This window comes from Eufriesea mexicana, unplaced genomic scaffold (assembly GCF_001483705.2).
Source record: "Eufriesea mexicana isolate 0111107269 unplaced genomic scaffold, ASM148370v2 scaffold6846, whole genome shotgun sequence".
Lineage (NCBI taxonomy): Eukaryota > Metazoa > Arthropoda > Insecta > Hymenoptera > Apidae > Eufriesea > Eufriesea mexicana.
In genome coordinates, this window is record NW_016914693.1 from 205,536 (window position 1) to 230,452 (window position 24,917).

At 47.8% G+C, this 24,917-nt stretch overlaps 1 protein-coding gene across 1 annotated transcript in view; it reads left to right on the plus strand.

Moving 5' to 3' along the window:
* The window catches only part of LOC108552483 (uncharacterized), a 40,594-nt gene that overhangs the window by 3,928 nt on the left and 11,749 nt on the right, over window positions 1-24,917 (plus strand). The gene's annotated exons all lie outside the window — the stretch shown is intronic.

Below are 24,917 nucleotides of genomic sequence, written 5' to 3' on the forward strand. Positions count from 1 at the left end.
CGAGAGTCGCAGGAAATGGGATAAGTAAATGACAGCGGGTTCTAGGGATTTTAGTGTTTCCGGGGTAAACAGTGGTGTGACTTGGTCGAAGAGTGGTTACGAATAGAATTTAATCGATCATTGCCGAGTTGCTGGGGAACGATCTGGGTCGAGATCGAGATCCCGAGAGTCGCAGGGTATGGGGTAAATAAATGGCAGCGGGTTCTAGGGATTTTAGTGTTTTCGAAGTAAACAGTGGTGTGACTTGGTCGAAGAGTGGTTACGAATAGAATTTGATCGATCATTGCCGAGTTGCTGGGGAACGATCTGGGTCGAGATCGAGATCCTGAGATCCTGAGTGTCGCAGAGAATGGGATGAATAAATGACAGCGGGTTTTAGGGATTTTAGTGCTTTCGAGGTATACAGTGGTGTGACTTGATGGAAGAGTGGTTACGAATAGAATTTGATCGATCATTGCCGAGTTGCTGGGGAACGATCTGGGTCCAGATCGAGATCCCAAGAGTCGCAGGGAATGGGGTAAATAAATGACAGCGGGTTCTAGGTATTTTAGTGTTTTCGAAGTAAACAGTGGTGTGACTTGGTCGAAAAGTGATTACGAATAGAATTTGACCGATCGTTGCTAAATTGTTGGGGAACGATCGGGGTCAAGATCGAGATGCTGAGAGTCGTAAGGAATGGTATGAGTAAATGACAGCGGGTTACTAGGGATTTTAGTGTTTCCTTGGTAAAAAGTGACTTGGTAGAGGTATGCTTCTTACGAATAGAAGTTGATTTGATTATTTTTGGAATCGGTATATCTATGCGAGTATACTAAGAAGAGGTATCTCTTCTTCCTCAGCGTTTCTCGTGTCAAGTAACTGTTAAGAAACGAAGCAATCATTTGCAAACTTTTGTCAATTTTTCGAAAGAGAAATTATACACCTACAAATATTTCGATTTTTATCTTTTCTATCTTTTCTGATAAATGCAGTGAAAAAAAGATGGACGTTCACCATATAAAAATAAGGAATTTTTCCATACCCAAACACGATACCACGTTGATCCGTCTTTGCATATTCGCGCTATCATGTTCCACGCGTGCAGGTGAAATCTGTAGAATAGAGAAGATATAAACCTACGTTACTAAGAAAGCGACACTTTACATATGCACGTGCGTGCGTAAAATTTGCATAAATCTGGAGGAATACGAAAAATCGTACGAGATACGATAGCAAGTGGTCGCACGCCGTATATTCGATCGACAAAGTATTTCTCGAGCTTGTTCCCGATATCGAATCGGTGTTTTCGAACACATGTACACGCGTGTACTCTTGTGTATGCGTTTGTTGTTTTATATCTTCTTCTGCTTGTTCTTCCTCCTCCTGCGTGTCCGTTGCAATGGCGACACGTAACAGAGGCACTCTGCTTTAGGCGTGATCGAGCTCCTCGATACGAGTCGGAGCGAGCGTTGGTATTTCAGTGGAAAAAGTAGATGCTCGATATGAGTGGCGCGAGGCACCTATAGAAAACGGGATTACGAGGAATTTATCGACTTTCGTTCGCGCCTACCGCGGATATCTCCGCCTGGCGATCGTGTGTCGCCTCGAATTCTATGGACGTAGAGGGACAGCTACCGCGAACGGGACGGTATGTCTTCTATGACTTATATACCGAGAAAAGAGTACGATTCCTGTTAGGTACCCGTAGGAACAGTTACTTTTCCGATGACAATGGACTTCCAAACGCGTCCTACATCCAGAATCCCGACGAATCACGTGTGAACGTGCACGCGCGCAGGTGTGACTACCTGTTATCGATAAATTATCCTTATCTCATCGATATTTCGCGGGATACCGATGTCATCCAAGTATCGTTAAGTCGAAAACAGGAGCAATGATTTAATAATGACGAAATCGGAATTTATCTTTCTCTGTTACTATTTATCATTGACAACGTACCCAAGAAAAAATTTGTCGATGCAACGAGTTTGGATAAAAATTAATAAAGTATCGTTTTGAGCTTCCTCGTTCGTTCCTTTAAATAACACAGTGACGTATTGATCCAAGTTCAGTATAAATAACTGCACGGATCTGTATTTTTCATTATCACTCAGAGTGTTTGGTTAATACTTCGCAACGATATTATCGATATTTATCTTCATCGATAGTCACAACTCTACACCCCAGACGGAACTCGAAGCAACGAGTCACGAGACGAAGCTCTCGTCGCTTTATCCGATTCCCTATAATCACCGAGGCTGTTAAAAACTCATCAGAAAGACGTTAAAATATTAGCCGCGCGAGATGCCGGCGATCAGGCATCCGGCGAATATTATTCAAATGGCAAAGAGAAGCTGACGAAGTTAAACGTTGCGAATGGTACCTAGAGACCAGGGGAGCATTGTGCAACTGGAGCAGCCGATGGAAAAAAGGGGAACGAGAATACGACTGTGCAACCGGTCGTCCTCTCTATTTTTCCAAGATAAGCGTGACACTTGGCGAAAGAATAAGGCCATAGACCTGTATTAGGCCGGTGCTAGCGTTGTCAGAGGTGCATTCACACGCCATGCGACTGCAGCGCTCGCGATGAGCTCGCGATGCGCTCGATAGGTGCGTACGGGTGGCAAAGCGGAGCGCTCGAGTCCGCTGCAACCCGCGTTACGTTCCCCTGTACCCGTGACAAGGAGCCAGGGACGAGTCCGGTAACGGAGAGCCGTGCAAAGTGAAACTCGCTGAAGGTTTCCTATAGGGTTACACGGCCATCCATGAGAGAGTGCCTCTGCCCTGCCTGCCCCCTTTATGCTGTACCGAAACGAGTTTTACTCGTTGCACGATATCGGTTACCGGCAAGTCGAGCATTTATTACTTACATGGAACCCGGAAGACCGATCGATCGGAAATGGCTCGCACGAACTTGAACCGTTTCGCGTAACGCGCTCCCGTGGAAAATCCCTCCAATCTTCCAGTTTTTCCGATAGCTCAAAGTCCATGGAAAAGCCCATAGAAAAGCCCATCGAATGGCTGAAGGTCCATCGAAACGTCGAGATACCGGGAACTGCAATGATTCGGAATAGTTGGATCGGAGCCGCAACCCTTGGCATCGTATATAGGGCACTGGATGGTGTGTACCGTGTCGGTGGAAGGATAAGTGGAAGAAGGAGAATTCGGCGTTGGATTTCTAGACGATAAAGCGATTCTCCGCGTTTACCTTCTCGATCGGGGAAAAATGCGATGGGAATCGGTTTTCACTCGGCGATACTTTCACGATTATCGCGAGGAGGATCGGCTCGACCGGTGAATGATCGCGAGGTAGATATGAATGAAGAGATGCTCCCATAGAGCAACCTTTTTCAATAATGTTTACGCGCTTATCCGGGAGAGAGATCGCGACGTTCGCTCGGTTTTGCGTCGTACCGAATCGAAACTCGTTTTACTAGTCGGTCGTTACGGAATACCGGTGAATCGAGCCGGTCGCCACTTACGTGGAACCCGGAAGATCGACTGGACGGAAGTGATGCATGTAACGTCGATTCTGTTTCTCATAAAACGGGCGACAGTAATTAATTGCCCGCTTCTAGGCTGCACCTTGGGCCACGATGTTCTCGGACCGATTCGGTTTCCAGTTTCATCGCAAATGACTTAGAGATTCAAAACGATCAATCCGATTGCTTAATCGCCGGTTAACACGCATCGGTTTGATCGAGGCAATATGTCGGCGGTAAAGGATACCTTTATGCCGTCTCGGGACGCTGGCAGTAAATTCAGGAAGACTACTCGCGAGTGTTCTCCATCGTGGACGCTTTCGTTGTGTACATCGTCGAGAGAAAAAGTCTGCATAATACGGTTAACATTCGCTGGATCGTAAAACACGCGGCTGGCTATCCATGCTCGATACACCCGGAAGATCCACGGCGTAACAAAAACGTCCGCGGAAGAGGATTTATCTCGGTTTACGAGCGTACTCGACGATATCGGCGCGAGTATTTTCCAGTTTCGAAACAATGTCTGAAATCAGTCGCGATTCGCGTGTACTTTCGCGGACGCCACGCACCGGGCGTCCCGCGAAATCCGACCGATTTCTCCGCGATTAGAACCACGATTCGTACCGCGATTCGAACCGCACGGCCGTGCATACTTGCAGAGCACGTGGTGCACTCGGACGCGTAGCCCTGGTCCCGGTCTCTGTCGCACTCGCGCGTGCTAGCGCACGAGAGCGCGTTCAGAGCACAATGGAGAGCCGGGGCTCGTTCTGCTCGGGGAAACGATATCGGTTACGAGCATTTACCGTACGAACCCGGAAGATCGATCGAGAGGAAGTCGTTCGCGAGCATAAAGCCCACTTGCCCTCCTTTTTCATAAGCGTTTTTACCACCACTTGGAGTTCCTCCGAGCTCCATGCAGCCTCTATACGGTCTATTGAAGTCGCGGTGCTCGTTTTCGAGGAACTGATCAATCGCGGGCTCCGGACACGAGAAAATCGTTTCTTCGCGTACGGCGGAACGCCTCGGTCTCTACCCCCGGGTGGCTTCGGTGCTATTAATTTAAAGGGCGCCGATAAGAAGCGTCTCGATTACGGAAACACGCCGCACGACGAACAACGCGCTAGATCGGTAGACACGAGTGGATATAGCGGCGCGATAAAATTTTATGAAGCCGCGCATGTCGATCGGACAGCGGATTATCGCTGTTACAAGAGTATTCCTTTCCTACTTATCGACAGATTAGCATTTATTAATACCTGATCGAATCTATTTCTCCGTCCTATTAGCCTCTTATGATTTTACTAGCTGTACCAGAAAAATCAACAGCGTATCCTTAAACGCATCGTGTAATTCTTGTTTCAACACGTTGCGCGTGGATCGATCTTTCCGATTGTATCAGAGAACGTATACCTATTACGCTACAACCGATCAAGCCCACGATTCTTCCACGTCTAAACACCTGAGCTCAGCGCGGTATCTATAACCAGGACAATCGACACAAGCGACCATAGACAGTAGACGATCCAGACAGAGATTGCATCTGAAATCTACGAGAATTACCCCTTTACCCCTTTTCGCCCGATCCGACTAGCTAATTATCCCCTCAGCCGAAGGCTTCCCTCCTCTTTACCCCGTACTTCCGTTACACTTGCCACCCATTAGCCCGCGATGTTTCGCTTTCGCCCATCTCTCGAATCCTATTTACACCTCTCGTTCTTACCCCCATCGGCGAGGAGAGGCCCGTTTCCCGCGTTTAAGCCGATCCACGATGCAATTATTCGCGGCAGCATCCGCGGCGACGGATACGCCAGTCGCGCCGGATGACGACGTGCTCGCGGTACCAAGCCGCGAAATACCCGAACGCTTCCGTGCTAAGCGCTCTTTGACACGGATTAACATTCATCGATTCAAGTGCTCCGGTGTGTTTCGAGGCGTACGACGACAAAGGGAGGAGTACAGGATTATGCGGCGGGCACAGTCATTATGTCGGGGCCGTGTATACGATACACGGCAATAACAGTGCATTAACCATAGCGTCATGCATTGGGGAAGACGATAATGAGAGAGGCACGTATGCCGGGTACTCGCTGCTTCTTCTTCGCCTCGTCGATCCTACGAAATTTTTCCCTTCGACCAGCAACTTGGGAAACTCGAGCGGGGTCTTATGCCCCGATGTATTATATCTTTGCGCGATTTCGTTGTTTATTTTCTGTCCCATAGTAGCTACGACGTGTAGTAAAAATGCGACAGCGATTTGGACAGTGTCATTTTTCCGAAAATTCTGTGAATTTTTCTCTGGTCGATAAGATACGATGTAAGAGAATATGAAATACCGAAACACAGGGTTGCTCTGGAAAATTGAAAGATATGAAAGAAAAATAACTATATTGGAATTGCGGGTAAAGAGAAATAACTATCTTTACTCTATCCTAAGGAAGCTATATCAAATGTATTCTGACTATCCACATGGAGAATCAAAACTAGAATGAAGAAAAAGGGTATGCGATTGCAGCTCGTCCTAGTCTTCTAATTCTTATATAACTCGTGAAATAAATACTTCACGCGTTCTCGGAATCTCTTTGGAGTACAGTTTAACACTAGGTTTATAGACGCTATCTGTATACCTATTTCTACGGACACCTGTCAAATTTACAGGTAAAGGAAACCACGTGTCTTTTCTTTTCTCAACGATTAGTTTAATTTAAAAGCGATTACAATATTAACAGTCTTAATATAAGTTAACTAAATCTGTTACCGTTGTACAGTTGGAACAATCCATCCGTCAGATTGACGGGTTTCGTAAATCTAGTGTTAAAGATATATCTATTTAGAGATTGATTTTTGTATATACGTTAAGACGTATCTTACTTTAACAAACTATAATAGATTTTTTCTTTTCTAATCACCGAGAGATACTCTATAATTTACGGAAAAAGGGAATAAAAGAGATCGGAAATGAAGATGTTGCGATTTTTTCAAACCCTTCAGCTTTTCAGTGACCGCTCTGTACTTAAGACACTGTACACCATCTCGTGAAACCGAAAAAAAATTTTCGACGCAGTTTCTGCTCGATATTCACTACGCGTAGCAGCTAAAATTTACCCGCTGTATATCGGGTACGCTGTTCCACGATCGGAATAGTAGCGTTTGGTTTAATGCCTTTCGTGCCGTGTTGTTTGCGTGATAATTTCCATTCGAGCCACGTGCATACGCCATGGTACGCGATGATGCACTCGTTATACAAAGTAGACAGGTATATACGTCCTGTGCTAACCGCGTTTTCGAACATATTTGCTTAAATTCCCAGCGCGTTTATTTACTCCTTCCGATTCGTCGTTGCTGTTTATTTCCTAGCCCTTAAGTAGCGGTAATGGTACACGCGGCGAGGAGGGTATTAACGAAAGAGGAGACGCGATTCGCAGAGAAGCGAGCATAAGCAGGTGAACAGAGGATCGCGATTTCAGCGAGATACGTGCATGTTCTCAGGTATATTCTCCCGACGAAAAAGAGAGGAAGGAGATAGACTCGCGGCGTTTACACGCATCGAATGTTGCCGGGTAAATTCAGGCCAGTGAAAAGAATGAAGGAAGAATGATGTCCTACTTGCATCGTTTTCGAAGAAAAACCTGAGCGTGTGATAGTCCCGGTGCACTGGGTGCACTCGGGTGCGCTGCATCGGGTGCAGCGTGCGCGCGCGCCTGGTGGGGCCACGAAATTGCGAGGATCGGCATAAAAAAGACGAGCCGGCTTTCTTTAATAACTCTCTTCCCTGTAATGATCCACGGCATTAATACTCGATATTACAAGCCTCAAATTGCCGGATACTTAAGCACGTTTTACCGACACGCGTAATTATCGTTCGAAGGTTCGAATCGCTGTTCATCCGCGATATCGGTTAGTAGTGTCCGCGCGAACCTAACAGAATTTCGTAACCGACTGCCCGTGATAACGCTCATTTACATATCACGCTAATTAAATGTAAACATATATCTTCGCGGTGTAATTAATAGCTGTCCGGCGAAGGCACGTTGCTAATATACGTCTAATAATTCGCCGGCTAAACCGACGCTTAACGGTAAGATACGGTTTGAAAAGCGTGGAACAGGTTAAAATATAGAATCCTGCGAATCGCGCGCGGATGATTCAGCCACGTGGAATTCCTTTCCTTTACCAACGAAAACGAAAACGTTTAACCGGCAGAATCAACAATCGAGCAGCGTTCGTGACGCGAGAAAATCTTTCTCTTCCCTACTGGTCGACTTTGGAAAAAATCTACCTGCTGGAATTGCGGCGTGCAAAGAGAAAGAGCGAGAGAGAAAGGGAGGAAAAGGGGGAGGAAGAGAGAGACAGGAGGATCGGTAGATTAGCGAGATGCAATTTAATGCAACGTCGTGGCCGGCCTCGGTGCAACCACGTATCGGTGGCACTAAACAAACGAACAAGAAGGCCTGTTGCAGTTCGTAAGTCATTATTAACCCACGTATAATTATACAGCGCTGAAGCGGGCTCCCAACCGGCCTAGGAAAAGAAGCCACTATACCGCGGAAAGGTATTTAAATTGGCTTAGTATAGAGATACGTCGTCCTTTAAGAACTCGCCGCGCGATTATCTCGGGCTGCTCTTGATGCGCGTGTACACGGATGCTGGACCGTTGGTACCGGTATGCACGTTCCGAGACATCGGCTTGTCCGATCGGGAATTCCATTCGACATTCGGACCTCGAATACCCCGCAACGTGTATCTATACGTATATCCAGAAACGCGGAAAATTTTCCACCATCGATGGGCCACGTTGCATCCGCGAGACTAACATCTGCGAGGACGATCGCAGGATGGACGACGATGATCGTCCATGGAAAATCGTTGGACCATCACCATCGTAGATTTCGTATGATCGTGTAATCGGTTCACACTCGTAGCTGGATAATTTAATCTTTAATCTCCCAATGCAAAGTTTAATCGCGTAACGACCAAGTTACGCTGCTTCGGATCTGTTCGAAGTTACAGATCGTAAACTATTTCATTTTCGTTTTACGACCACCGCCGACGTTCTAATTAACGGAAATAATGCTTCTCAAACTGATTTACACCGAAATTGAAATCCGCCGTGCGAACCTCTATTTGAATACCTCTGGTGATAAAAAATTTCCCGCGGTTCCACTGCCGACCTACCTCTTGTGCTTCGGTTCCGAGACTTTTTTCTTTAATTAACGACACGGCGATAACATAACGGTTTAAGCGTCGTTCATTAACTTGGCGAGATTATTACAGAATCCAAACACGAACCGTATCCGAGCTTTACAGCCGTTTTTCCTTTGCTAAGCGCGCGTGTATACCTGCTCGAAAGGTAGAGTCACGTAAATTTTATCGCGCGCAATTACCACACCGCTCTCGCTTTTGCCCGTGGACGAATGACAATAATGGCGCGCGTATATTTCATCGTGGACGAGCGACGCTGCTCTTTCGACGGAACCAACGAAAGTCTCAGTGAAAGTTATAGTTTACAGTCGCAAATTGCAAAGGACACGCGATCCAGCCACGCAATTTCACTTTTATTTACTGGCGCCACGGCGATCGGATCCGCGGAAAAACCAAGCCAATTTTCCAACGGCGATTATCGAAAGTGGCCTACGGCGCATGCGCGTCGCGAGAACGCGGAGCGACACTAGAGCCAACTGGCCCGTAAGTCGGATTACGACTGCCGATGCCGGCCGAAGTTCGATCGCCAGGATCCCGGGATTTTGTACAGATTCCTACGAACCAGTTGATCCCGGCTTATCATAAGTAAACAGTTGGTCTCGCATGGTACACGCGATTTATATCGACTTTATGATCCGATGCTTTTCTCCGGCATCCGCACGAGCTTGATTTAGACGGTTATTTTATTACGCGAGTATTTTTTCCCCTAACCAACAAATTTTCCATTTCACCGAGCGTTTCGATTTACGAGCCGTTCCAGCCGCGCTATTGTGAACGGGATAAAACGAAATTGCGATCTTTTCGATTGAATATAATGTTTGCACAGCTGGTGGATATAAATCCATGTCCGACGATTATAAATTTTTGTTTTCAAACTTCTGGAAATTTTTGCGAAAACACCAGGGTTCTGGCGATATTTTAATTTCAAGTATTGGACTTATCGCGGTAAAAGGGGTTAATGATATTCAACGAGAACTGAGATTTAAAATCAAGAATTAAAAAATTTTAAGATCGGACGATAGTCGTGTCCGACAAAACTGCAGTTTCCTACTCGTAACTAAATGCTCGAGAACACCTGTGCTCGGTTCTCGTAGCAGAATACACGTGTCAGCACAATTCTGGGATTCTCTCGTTACGAGTCTCCGTATTCTACACTTTTCTGTCTTGAAATTTTTCCGGCAACCGTGTCGCGACTTGTGCAACAGACCATTGTGCCGACTTTTTTAACGACAGAACGAGCGAAATGGTAATAGGTGCACGGAGCATGCGCGATGAACGCTGAATGTGATTAATGGGGGGCCAGTTGTCTGCCAGACGTTACGCGTCGTGTCTAGCGCGTGTCGCGTCGTCTGAATCGCACAGTTCAATGCTTCCCAATATCAAGAATTCCGAGAGCGACTCTCAAGGCTCGCCATCGAGGTCGATCACCCCATTTGTTTACAATTACCCGGCTTACCTACTCAAGGCTGAACCACTTAGTCGAGGGAAGTGGCACGACAAAAACGACGAGGAAAGAATACGTTTCATTTACTGTTCCTAACCTATACGTTGAAATACGTTTCACGTGCGTAAAAGCCAAACGACAAAAAAACTTCTCCCTTTAAAAATGTTTAAGAAACGTCTAATAAAGAATCCATAAATCTTCGTTCATTGCGGGAGAACATTCGTGCAATTTGTATGCGTAACTACAACGCTCGGCCGATAGGGAACCGTTAAAGCGAACGATAAATACTGCGAATATTTTGACGTTGCAAAACAAGTGCCAAGAGCGTCGTAAACGTAACATCGATTCGCGTGAAAAGTTTCAGCCTGACTTTCCCAGGATAATGTATGCTATTTTCGAGGTGTAACGTGTTTCTTGGGTTATACGTATTAGACGAGTACACTTTGCGTTTACTTACTCTTTCGGTGTTACTTTCGCGTTGATCCCTCGACACCAGCCACTCGTAATCCGTCACTTTTCGAAACTGCCGTTCGATCGTTGAATACTTCGTGACACTATAACGCGATGTTCGTTGCTCGAATCGCATCTTTTTCCCTGCACGATATTCCCACAAAACGATACGATTTGCTCGGTTCGTGTCAGCGATACGGTCGCGAGCGTACATAACCTGTACCGGCGAACGAAACGAAACACCGCGTAACACGATCGAAGAAACGCGAACGCGCGTGCAAGGAAATTCCGAAGACCGCGTCGTCCTTGTACGCGTTTCAATGTCAATCGGGACATGGAAACTCGAGACAGGTTCGCGATCGTTATCGTTTCGTTGCTACACGCGGCGAGTCTCGCACATAACTGAATCTTTGCGAATTGTTTCGTGACCGCCAAATCGAAGGACCGCGAAAGTCAATTGACTAACTTACAATTAGTTCGAAAATCTCTCGCGACGCTAGACGCTGTCGCGGTACGCATGCGCGGGGGGAAAACGCGAGACTTTTGAACGCGTATTTTTCAACTCTGTTTCTTTTCTATCGTTATCGAGAATAAAACGCGGTTAAAGAGAAAACTGCAAAGAGGAAAATGCGATAAAATATTTTCGCAATGAGAGATAAAAAGATTTCCGCGCTGATCTACTTTCCCGGGGAAAAACAAAGGGAATAAAGAAGCACGACGCAATCGGAAACGCTGAGTAAGAAAAGCTGGTACGTCCTTCGTGACTAGATTGTTGCTGTAGCAGCGGTGGGCGCTAAATAGCGCGCAAAACGTTGGAAATGCCGTGGCACAAAAACTCACGCTGCCTTAGCGAGTAAACCGAGAGAACATATCGGCGGGAGATATGACTGGATGAAAGAAGAAGAAGAAGAAGAAGAAGGTTGCATAATTAGGGATTGCGATGCCGGTTACGTGGTGGCTAACCTCTCGTGGAAGTGAAGCAAATACGCGGGCTGCCCCTCCTTTTCTATCGTCCTTTCTATACGCGTCTTTTCCTCCCCGCCTCTCCTATATATGCGACTGTATCAGAAATTCCCAAGCGAATGCCACGGCATTTTTGCGTTTCACTCTTCACCGGCGAGATCGAAAAGCGCGCCATATTCGTACACAATGAAGCTGTCGATAGCTTTCGTCCTTATCGGCCATTCTTTTATCCTTCCTTCGTAACAACGTATCGCAGGCAATTTAACTACTTTCATACGTCGGCTTTAGAGAAAACAACTTCATTCGTGACCCGCGCGGGTCAATTGGTGGAATAATCGTCTCGAGATTGAAGACTCGGAGATTCAAATCCTCGAGTACAGCAACCTGATCGTTAGCTTCGCTTTCTATATGTTATTGAGAAACGGGATTCGCCTCGTACTACCGCAACCTTTGCTATTTCTTAGACCGTTCGAATTTCGGATATCGTATTGACACAGGGTGTTCTCGAGCGGGTCTAAGCCGCTATCGAATATCGGACTGCCAGGAAGAGGACCTCCGAGTTAAGGTCTCAGCTCATGTCGCTGCGAAGAGAGGTACAGCGAGCCTCTATGTCGTGTACACGAGATACTCGTCGAGTGTGCGCGAATGCACGTACCAACCAACACTTAGACGGTTATTTATCCGCGAGTTGAAGCAACAACGCGAGCGCGCGCACTTGTGTCATGGGAAAGGTCATTTAAAAATGTTAGCTCGCTCGGCGGGTTAGCACAAGGCAACATTAGCAGAATAGAATTGTCGTTAGCTCGGGTACAGGGGAGACAGGTCGGTTATTTCATCGGTGAGCTAATCTCTGGGTGATAAGCCAGGATGAGACAGTCTCTGGTTGCCTCATCGAGAGACAGGCAGAATGGGCCGAAATAGAAAGCCTACTGGTGGGCAAGTGGTCAATCTCTGTGGTGCGTGTGTTTGCCTTGGTTTAGAGAAAAATGGAGCGATATTATTGCGAGTAGTTAAAGATCTTTGGTAATTAAAGAAGGAGCGGAAAAGGAGGTCGACAGTCACACGGTTCGGTGGATCAGCCAAAGTAGATTGCAGGCGTTTTCGTGGCGACGAGCAGACGGTAAAGGTCGGCTCACACCTTCCCGATGCTCTAACTCTTTATGATCCACGAGTGTAAACAGTCGTGTTCTCCTTTGCACGAGAAAGCCGGCGTACTCGCGCGATCTTTACGTGTCAATGACGTCGTGCATTACCATTGAAAGCCAGCCGCCTCTCCACGGCTTCTGATACGTTCCACGATACCTGCTCTAATCGTGCGTCAAAGCAGAACGTTAAAGGAAAACTACACGATCGATTAATCGGGACAAACGAGCCGCGGCGTTTAATGAATTTCAAATGCAAACAACGAACCGGCAGCGAACCGCCAGCGACGCGACGCGACACGGCGAGTTATGTCACGAAACGAGGTTGCTGATCTTGAGAACGGTTCAGAGTCGCAGCGTAGGTGAATTCTCGCGATCGCGTTGCATATTACGCCCGGCGATTATAAAAGGCAGGCATGGCTGAGCGCGACGCGACGGTGTTACGTAACCCGCGGACCAGGGTACGCGCATATCGGTTGAAAAGGGTTACGTGTACACATTCTAGCCCGAAGAGCTCGGATTAACGAATTGACGCCTGGAACTTTCCTTTCCTTATAAGACAAACCGGAGAAAACGGAGTCGGCGATGCTTAAATTAAGGTCCCTTCTCGCCATTAGACGTAAAAGGAGACTCTAGTTCCCGTTCATTCTATAACATCCCGTGCAGGATTACTTCCAGCTGGTTATTCAATCCGTTGGCAAATATTTTCCATCTCCGAGTCCATGACGTCGGTATAACGAGACACCGGAGTTGACCGAACGTGCCTCTTCCCTTATCCACCGGACCATCTATCCGTCCGTGGATCATGCCCGCGAATGTCGCTCCTGGATCATATTAGAGCGTTAAAAATGATACCTCATCATGACACAGATTCCATGCATAACTGTAGTTCCGAACAATTAATTTCAGCCGGCCACTTCTCCCGGCCACAGCGAATGCATCGTGCGCAACGGAGCAGCGCGAATAATATGTCGAACAAAATAAAGGAGCCCCGGTTAGACCGGAACCCATCGATACACGCGTACCTGGGCCCGCGGGTATCCGTAACGTCGTATTACTTGGAATCGTTCGGTGCTCGTTAAAATCCGGCAAAACTCGCAAGGTTCAGACTTTCACCGGGGAAAAAACTCGTTGTGGTTCGGTGAAAATAGCGATAGGAACAATCGGCCGATAGCAAAACGAGAAACAAAGGCGAATAACGATAGAAAGCGCGATGGCGGACGGCGGATTTGCGGTTTTGCGGAAAACCTCGCGAGCTACTCCGCGAGATAAACCGGCTGTAATTCCTGACCCCCAACGGCGAAACCCTGCGCGGAACCGCGTAGAGACACAATTCGATGGAGTGGTCCAGCTCGCCGGAAAACGTCCCGGCTGCCTTTATTTTCCCTTCGTTCGTCCAGTAATTTGCCAATCTGCCGCTGGACGCGACGTCCCCGATCCTCCGCGTCGATTTAGAAAGCGCTGCGGCGCGCTGACCAGCTGCGAGCAAAATGACTGCAATTAGCGCGACTGGGCCGACGATCGAACGTGTTTGCTATCTGCTTCGTTCAACTTGGAGCAACCAAGTTGGACGAAACCTATTAAACCACGCGATTTCCTCTTCCGTCATTTTTTCCCAATTTTTTAATCGACCCAGGTAGAAATATCGTCTAATTTATCGAACCGAGTGGAAATATCGGCGAGGTATCGCGCGATTTCCAGCGGATACGTTCGATGCTCGTTCGGTGATATCACCGTTAAGTTGGAAAGTCGAGTGTATTCGTTCCACCTGCATCCTGCCGTCTCGGACTGTCGCGCGCCATATGCTTCGCGAGTTTCGATACACGCATCCATACTTGGGCCGTATTTAAACGAAAGTGACCATGATCAACGACGGTATAAATTCGCGATGGAAATCGTAGGCCAATAAACCGATCAAGGTTTCCCTCGAGTTCGCCGCGGTATTAAAAGATCTTCCATCGGAGGGATCACGAACGGTGCCGGTGAAAGTTGTTCGTGGAGCGAAATCAAATTTAATCGTCGACTGGTATCAATCCTCGAAGATAATGCGACTCGCGGCTCCGTTGTACTCCAATTAGGTGAACGGCGCAAGGTCGATAACCAGCAGCTAAACATCGAACTTTGTTGCCGCTAATGGGTGTCACTGACCCGCTGACACACTCTTCCAAGTGCACACGCGTTTCTTGCCCGCTCGCGTGCTTCCCCGCGGATACTTTTATAGTAGACCACCGTATGTCAACGACCGTGCGTCTGTCGATCCGTATTCCCGATAGCTGGTGCAGAAAAAGGGAAAAATCTCGCGGCTACGGAGGATCGAAACGAAGGATTTATTGGTCCGCCGATCCCATCGATCAGGCCCGACCGAGGTCGATTCTATCTTGGCCCGTTACATATGACCCTCCCTGACACGATAGAAATATACACGTGGGTGTTCGGATTCGGTTGTCCGAGATTTATGGCTTTTGCCGAGGATAATCCCTCTTGCCGGTCATCTATCTCGGTAGCCTAAACAGCGTGCGCGAGGCTCTACTTTCACGCGGCGCGAGGCGAGCCTCGTCGCGTAATCGCCATTTTGACACCGCGCCCGAGGATTCTTCGACTCTGATTAACTCGCCACGAATCGCGTAATAAAAGTTAACAGATACGATCGGGAACGTCGTAACGCGTTACTTTCCATCGCGTGAAAGCGAATCTTCCGTTTCATAAGTCGAAAAGACTGGAATGGTCAGCGACACGGAGGGATCGACTCGAGCGTTACGGCGCGCGTTACGAGTGCTTCTGCTCGCGAAAAGGTAACGCGCGCGTGTAACAGGGGACGACGATCGAGGAAGAGAAACGCAGGAACCGGGAAAAACGCGAGGTTTTTCGCGCGTCCCGGAGCGGATTGCACCGCTCCGCTTGCCAACGCGCCAAGGGAAATCGTTCGATCTCCGTTCCACGCATTTCGATCGTAACACGCTCGCGTTTCCCTCGATCGTTTCGCGCTACGGATTTCTTGTAAATTTTTTACCATCGCGAATTTTTCCGTCGTTGCCTCATCCTCGCCTTACTGCTCGCCAGACCTCGCGGACTCGTTCCTTCGAGCGGCGTATAAATTCCCCTCGAAGGTGAATAAATTCCCTCGTGTCGGATGAAAAATGTCGCTACTGGAACGCGGAACGGAAGCAACAAAAGCGGGCCTGTTAACGAGCCACGAGTTGCGCCCTTTGAAAAGTTACTCGAACCACCGCGAATACGCTTTTCGCATAACAAGCACAAATTGCCGAAGAACGAAGAAGCTAACGAGGAAATATTTGCCTCGCGCCTGAATACATTTGCATTTTATGAAGTTTCGCGGAGTCAGAGAGAGGGTGAGACAGGGTGAGAGAGAGAGAGAGAGAGAGAGAGAGAGAGAGAGAGAGAGAGAGAGAGGGAGAGAGAGAGAGAGAGAGAGAGAGAGAGAGAGAGAGAGAGACGAGACGAGACCCGCGAAAATTATCGGTCGACCTAGCCTAGGCATTCCCGTTAGATAGTCGGTAGGAATTATTTGCCATTGTATCGGTATTATAAGGCATTAAACACCATAATCGGGTGGCCAGGGACGAACTGAAAAGTTTACGGTCGTCGGATGATCACCGTTACCGTTCACCGAGAACATGCCAACGAGCATTGTGTTTCTTTTCACCAGCGTCTTTCAACGTTTCTTCCTCTTCCTCCTGGCGAGCAGAAGAACAGCGACGGCGACGACGTCGGTGGAAAGAAATCGGTAACGAGGCCCGTAAATCGTTCGCGTTCCAAAAGAATGACGGAAACAAAGCGATCCGTAACATTCCTCTTTCACTTAGAGAGAGAGTCAGTCTGTTATTTGATCGATACGTCGCGTCGTTTATCATGATTGGACGCTGGACGTGTCTCAAACGGTCGATCATGGCGACGATCCTTTTCCCCCTTTTTGCCCGCTTTTTTCCACCCAACGTGGAAGATAAAGGTCGATAACGATGAATAAATCATGGCCCCCTTTATCGAGACTATGAACCCGATTAAACCGTTCGTTAAAGGCGGATCTTAAGTCTCATTCGCGTTGTACCTGTTCCCGAGCGATCGTTAAAGTCACTCGCAGGAACAATGATCCGGTGAACTTTAAAGCGATCAGCCCGCCATCATACTTTTCCGCGTGGCCGTTCGCCGGCCGATCGGCGGAGGGCACATCCAATAAACGAGAATATCGGAAATATCTCAAGGCCAGCATCGTTCCGTTCAATATCGAGTTAATTGCAAATAAAAGAACGCGGTGGAAACTTGATTACAGTAATTCCATTCTTTGATCGCCGATATCCGGTTTATCGACTCCGCCGGCCGTCCCGGGCGCTATATAATTTTTCACTCACCTCGGGGACGATTAGCAAAAAACGCGAGCAACGAAATCGGCATCGGAGCCGGCGAGTAGCCGCGGAATGGTTGCTGAATAGCCGAAACTCTTTGACGTCTGGTACAAAACGATAATGGCAATACCGATCCTTCTGGATCGGGTATCAGCGACTCTCGCGTCGAGAGGTAAAAAAGCAGTCATGGTATCGTCGGAATACCGATACGAGTACGGTTTAATCATCGTGCCGATGTTTTCGAGGTCGCGTATCGCGGAATCGAAGTTGGAAACGGCGCGAATAGATCAACGACCGCGGTCGCGAGGATAGATCGATCAAAGGCGCGGATTCTCGAGATCGAACGGAACGAGATCGGTGGCGCGTGAAGGGAAGAAACGCGAAACACGCCCGATTCCGAAGCTTTGCCCTTTTTCTCTCTCTCTCTCTCTTTCTCTCTCTCTCCCTTTTTCCGTCTCTATTTATCGCTTTCTATTCTCATTGCAACGATCTCTATCCGTATTCCTCCAGGCTCTCTAGCCGGAGCGTAGTTAAAGCGGCAATTCGGCCGTGACGAAAATGAATTTTGCTTTGCTCGAAATTGTGACGCGACGCGATCCACGATAACAGGGCCAGTCGTGTTCGAGACAGCTACAACGATCGCAATTTCGCGTCGGTTCCGCTCTACCCGCGATATCAATTACGTTGTTGCCCGATGATGCACGGATATCGGCGACCGGCAATTAGCTGGCACAATGGGCCAACTTCGAAATTTCTTGCTCACCGTTCCTTTCCGATTTATTGCCGCCATTTCTCCAGCTTTCCCGAGTAGAACGCACCGTCATCGATCGCGACGAAGAAACGACTTTTGTGCAGCAGACGTATACATTTGGAGTTCTTGTATCTACTTATGCAAAATAGTAGCAACACGTACTTTTCGGAGCTTTTCAGTGCTTCCTCCATTTTGCAGGAAGCTTGTAAAAGATATGTAAAACGAGGAATGTTTACGTAATAATAAGAACATATAAGTTAATCCTCTACCTTATCATTTAAGTCCCCATGACGCGTGCTATAGTCAACAACGTCGGCCACGTTAAGACACGTCGAAATACGTCGAACAGGATGAACCACTTGATCCAAACGCGGTAGAGAATAACACACGACTGAGACGGAAAGACATAGATGTAATTTAACCATGAACTTGACCCGTAATGTTTACGCTGAGCCCTATTACGCACCACGTCTCCCGCCCGGTATGCTCATGTTTGACCCAATGTCCCTACCACGAGGTTACACGATATTGTAGGCCAAGGAATTAAATACTCGCGATATCAAACCATTTAACCCAACGATCCAAAACTTGTTCACAAACATACCAAAACCCATACGTACACATTTCCATGATTACCATTATCCAAGTACACTAAGTTGAAATACTCCCAATATCGAACCATCCAACTTAATGATTTTAAATTCACCAAAAATCTATCTAAACCAACACGTACATCTATTTATCTCCATTGCGCAACTTTCATAATTACTATTATCTAAGTACACTACATTTACGCTCTTACCTTACCATTTAAGTTGCGATGGGGCGTGGTATAGTCAACGGAATGGTTGGTCACACGTCGAGGAATCTCGTCTGAACGCGTCGAAGAATAACACGCAACTGAGACAGAAAAGTATCGACCAAAATGAACCACGAACTTGACCGGTGCTGTTTACGTTCAGCTCTATACGCACCACGTCTCTCACCCGTGATAATAACCCAGGTACCAATAATCAAATCAACGAGACTTTGATCTGCTTATCACCTTAGGTTAATGGAACAGTCGAATAAAAAGTATCGATATTTGCTATATGATACGATAATATATATACAACTGTTTTGAATAATTCTTCCCCCTGTAAAATACAAATTTAATTTATAATCAGACGATTTCTTTTTGCCGAGGAACATCGAACATGTTCTAGCATGTTCTACCATTTTGTCGAAAAACTATACATTTGCTCCAGGCTAAAGCTCATTAGAGAGGGAGCAACATAAACTAAAATAGGTAATTTATTCCGCCGATTAATTTCGTCCTAACGCGATGTTCGGCTATTACTCTTTCCAAAGTTCCTGAATATGCTGGATGGCGGCGAAACAGGAACCAGAAAAACCTGTAATCGCGACTTTTCTCAGACACGAGTCCGCTTGATCTTGCCATTAATCGCGGTACGCCGTTCATTACGCGCGGGCACGTGTGTGCGTTTGTCCGTGAACAGGGCACGAGCACGCACACGCGAGCGCAGTTGCATGAAAATTCTTGTAATCGAGATAGCCCGTTGCGGAAAGCGAAACGTCAATTAGAAAACCGGCAGATTTCCTCGTTATTACCGCGAATCGGTTAATCGTTATTATTCCGTCGTCCCTCGGGCGATATTCGTCCCGTTCTTTATATAATAGGCCACTTCGTTCGCAAAACTCGCGAACGACGAGAGATTCGTCCGGGGGAACACCGATATCGGTTTTTATTGTCGGTTTGCGAGCCGTTCCGCGACAACTTCTGCCGATCGATGCCACCGCGATAGATCACGCGTTCGATGCAACGTCGATCGATTCGACGTGCCGCAATTCGGTTCGCAGAGGCGACTGCGATAACTGTTTCCCTTCGCTGCCAATGGGAAACGACTGGTACTCCAGTGTCGAAAGAATTTACCGTTCCCTCGAGACGCAAATGTTAATACGGTCAACCCTCTTGTAACTGCTTCGAGTACACGGGTTCGGCTGAACTCGACTTTTACGAGCCTGGAACGTGTCTATCGGGCAAAATATTTCGAGCAACGCTTTCATCCGAATATAACCGACGAAGGATTATAAGAACGCGCTGGGTGACTGCGGGAGCACATGCAAATCGGTATGGAATTCTCGGGGGTTGGGGTGAAGCGGAGAGTTTTGGATACCTGTAAGGACAAACGTGGCTGTGGCTCGAATCGCAATGTGCGCAGGATTGCATGGGACAAGTCGCGGAATTGCGGAATGCCGTGCATTCTCTTAAACCTGGATCGAGTCTGAGTAGCAAAGAAATGGAGCAAGTTAGATCGGAATCGGACAGTTGGTAAATCTGTCGCGATACACGTGAGGGTAATTTTTTGTTCGCGTGAAATGTAATTTATGACAGACGTCGAGGAATTGTTCACGTGGATCTGGATATGAATTATTTATTTATAAAATAAAAATATAGGAGTGAAAACGAAAGAAGACCATAAGAAAAAAAAAAAGAAAATGAAGAAATACAATCCTGTACAGAAAGAAGAAAACGACGAAGTACCAAAGTTAATTTGAAATGTAAGAGAAAAGGAAGAAATTAGAAAGTAATACGAAATAAATGAGAAAAAGAATACGAAACGAATGGATAAAACGATAAAAATGGTAAAACAGGAATTAGAGACTTGGAAAACAAAAGTCAGTCAAACGACGTATTTGAAAATCGAATGTGCTAGAAAAAGAAAGAAATATACATACATATATATTAAATACATAGTACTGACCACTTACCACTGACCAGTGACCCTTGACCCTTGGCCCTTGGCCACCCCCTTAGCACCGTCAATCAGGCCCAATGGGGAAGATCCGTCCGGTCCGAGGAGAAACCTGCAAAAGACCTTCCAACCCGTCGCACGATCTATATATAGTCGACGATGGGCCGAAGATCGACGGAAAGTCACGATCATTGCCGATTTCCTTAATAATTACTTTTCTTCTATAATACCCAAGAATTTCTCAACTTTTTCATTTTTGCTATAAATTTATGCTTCGTGTAATTTGTAAAGCAAGCTCTTAGAGAGAGAGAATCATCTAATGGGTATTACAGATTAGAAATAAAATTAGAGTAATCGGAATCTATTCTACAAATTAAGTAATTATCGTCGTGTAAAACCTGTGGCAGTCTTGTGACACCTTGCCTTGATGACAACTGCCTTAGAGAAAATGGCCATCACGCTTTCAGTCTCGATGGTATGGGCATATTCCTATGAACAATACCAAAAAGTTTTCGTTAACTTCTGGGAAACTATCAAATACTTAAAACTAATATTTGTCATTTACAATCCACCTATTTTTATCGGATTTATCAAATACCCCTTAATAAAGAATCAAAATCCACGCGTATTTCTAAAACACCGTACGCATCATCGAGCATGCTTCTGCAGCATCGTGGTCTGGTAGACAGGACGATCCCACTTGATCGAACAAAGCAAACTCGTTAAAATTAACATCCGATCCCGACCCGAGCCTTGCCCGATCGATCTTCACGGTGATCTCGCGATCAGGTTTTCCACGATCCCCACGAAACGCGGTGTAAAAAGGAAAGTATCGAGGATCGTGACCAGGCATCCTCCGCTCGCTATCTAGTCGAGGAACGGGACTCGAAAGGACGAGAATACTCGTCAGGGCGTGTCTTTCCGTGTTCCCTGCAGCTTGCATCAACTTTCTCTGCATTGTTCGCGCGCTGGACGTTCCGGGCATCCCTTGGAGCCTGGTGCACGGCGCAGCGCGAAAGCGTGAGCTCGCGCAATTATGCGAGAAACTCGTGTCACGGATCAGGAGAAAGAGGAAAAAAAAGGAGTGGAAGCGTTCCGTGAACGCGAGTCGATAACCGCGCGCATCGTGTTCGATCGCATCGGTTGCACGCGCCGCGTCCTCGCCGGAGATACGCGAACAATGAAGTCTGCTCGCGGCCGGGACGAGCAGACCATGGCTCTGCCGACGCCTCGTCTTTTTTCCTCTTCCCTTTCCAACCACTCGAGTCCGCGTCCTCGTTGCTTTCTCTCGTCGTCCAACCAACTTTGCCCTCAGTCCGCGATCCCATCGCGATCCCATCGCGATCTCTTCGCGATCCCTTCGCGATTATCGCGCGACGTCAATGGGGAACCTCGCGGCCTATGATTCGAGGGTCCTGTTACTTCGTTTTCCCCGTGTTCCACGGTCATTCGGTTCGAGTGGCACGCCTCCAGCATAGCGATCGTACCGATACAGGTGTAACCCGGCGACAAAGGGAACGATTTTCCGCGTTGATCGGTACGGTGGAACTCGCGCGAATCGCGAAAGTTTCGCGAGACCATCGAAATTGCCCGGTTGCCTCATATTCGGGATCGCGTTGTCGCAACCGCGTTGGATGTTAAGAAACGAAATAATTTGCTCGAGAGGCGTAACGCTTATTGTACAACGTTCTCTGCTTTCCCTCCAAAAGCAGACGGTGCTCGGAACGGCGCGTTAACCTCGACGGGCCGAGTAACCTCTTCCTCGTGCTCGTCCTCCTGCGTTAACCTCGTCGCTAGGGAAATGATTAGCATAAAATGTGAACAGAATGTGGGATTGGACGTGAATAACCGCGCGGTAATGGCCGTGCACGCGAGCTCTTTGACGAGCTGCTCCCGGCCTTTCAGACAGAAGCGGCTACCAGTATTAGCGCGTGGAGGAAGGCGTGGAGGAAAGTTCGTGACAGTCGTAACACTTTCGTGGCTGGATCGTTAAGCAGCGATATCGACGACAATAACGGTATGCCCGAGCTATATCGATGACCTGGCTCTCGTCGCGAACCTCCTCGAGAATCCACGCGAGTCCATTGTCCTCGAGATTGCATAAGAGATCGCGCGCTCCGCGATCTTGAAAACTTTTCAACGACCTCGGTTTCCTTCCCGGATCGACCCGCCATGCTCGATCCTCGTTATCCAGACAACCACGCGACTTATCGATGTACGGGGTGTCCGCTATGTTCGAATATCCAAGCGAATATACAACACTATGAACAACCAAGTTGCTGTAAGACTAGCAAACGATCCGAGCTAACTCTCGACTTATTTTTAGACGCGGAATCATCCGATAGATCGTTAACGCGGCGCAGCGACTTTGCAGATAGAATCTCTACGACCACGGGCTCTTTTTTCGCTCTTCTTCCTCTGACCTCGTCGACTACTCGATAGAGCATACTCGGCTCGCGTATACCCGGTACGTTTCACGGGTCACGGCTATCGAGCAAGCTTTGTGCCACTCGATCCTTTTCAGGTCGACTTAGCATGTTCACGGCGTCTTCGCCGCGAGATAGAAATACGAAGCAGCGGAAGAAAAGCGCAGGAAGGGTTGGAGGGATCGTCAGGTGAACGGATTTTTAAGAGATGCTCGCGAACGAGGGCACCGAGCGCCGCGTTTACCGTGCTGTCGAGAAGTGGTGCAAGCATCGGTGAAGTCGTTGAAAACCTACGGCACCGTGACTGTTTTCCGACACGTCTGAAAGAGTCGGGACTTTAATAAAGCAGCCTGCGACTTCCTTAAGAACGTCGCGGGGTACCGGTTAAAAATGCGTTAACAGCTCGTAACGAGTACCTTTCGTGTCAGTGATCCCCGGGCCGAGGAATCTCGGGGATCTCCGTAGGTGTCGTCGACGGGTATTTCACCTCGTCGCCCGAGGGAGAGCACTCTTCTTTGTAGTACTTTTCCCTTATCTAGCGGATCGCCGATCGGTCGCCGACTGGTCTTTCAGGATCGAAGCCGAACGAGCGCGTCGGGTATCAGCGAGTCGCGGACGTTTCGTTGCCTCGGTACACGCACGCCGCTTATTACCGTCCGATAAGGAAATTTGTAATTTTCCGATAATTGCGAATGCGCGGTGCACCCGTTGCCGAGGTAAAATGGTAATCGCGTCGTAAATAGTCGCGGGTAAATTGCCACGAATAGAAAGTTTCTGGCCTTCGTCGTCCCTCGCTCGCTCGCTCGTGGAAACGGTTCAGCTCGGGCTCGCCGAAATGATATCCTTTGAAGAAGAAGAGGAAGAAAAAAGCCGGAGAAAAAGGAGAAAGAGAAGAGAGAAAGGAGAAAAAGAAAGCGAAAGCCCCGAAGGTTCGTAGGAAAGAGCAGACGATGGAATTCCCTTTTGCCTTCGGTAACGTTCTGCCAGTGGAAGAGGAAGAAGCAAGAAGGGAACCGGTGCAAGAAGGACAGATGGAAGAAGACGAGTCGGAGGGCCTCCGGCTAGGCGGAGTAGTTTTAAACTAGTGTCTCGTTCTTTCTAATGACTGTCATTTACCTGGTGTCATCCTCGTGTTCCACGGCACCCGACAACCTACGACGGCCCTTCATACTGCGCGTAATCTTTTCAATGTCCGAGACAAGACGGATTCCCGGCGTCATTAGGGAGCATAAAGTGTCTTTCTCTCCTTGTTTCATCCGCTCTCCTGCCCCGCCGCTCTTTCTATCTTTCGTCTTTTTCGTCGTCTGCAGTGGAATTTGCCTCGACTCCTCCGCGCTTCGCCGTTCCTTCCTCCGCGATCGCGCAGGCCAATGGAGCGCCAGGTGTGGTCATTAATTTCCCAGCGCACTGCGGAAAAAGACCGCGAGATCCGAACAAAGATTGTTTCCAGCCGGGCTCCGGCCGCGAACTCAAACCGCCATTTTTGCCAGACAATTATTCGCGAAGGTGAGCCGCGTCGTTGACACGGAATTACCGTAATTCCTCTATCCAGCCCGTGCACGAATTTTCCGACCGTTTTCCTCGCCTTACCCCTCTGTCGTCTCTCCTTCCTCGCTGCAATTCTTTCTCGCTCGTCCATTTTCCCGAGGCAAATGAAAATTCTCCAACCACGCGAACGTTTCAAACCCGGGGTTTAATTAAACATCCGGCACACACGATACGACGCGATACGATGGCGGTCGTTTCCTCGCTTCGTACATTAATGTACGCGAATTTTAACCGCGTACTCTGCCGAACAGTACAGGAATAATATAGACAGTTCTTAGAACTTGAAATATTCAAAAATATTCGAAAAACCAACGCGGTACAGGTTGCCGGTTACTCGCTCGTTACCCGGTATAGAGTGCTGTATCTACCAGGAAAACTGGAATGGCAAAGCGCGTAATATAATACTTTCATGATCG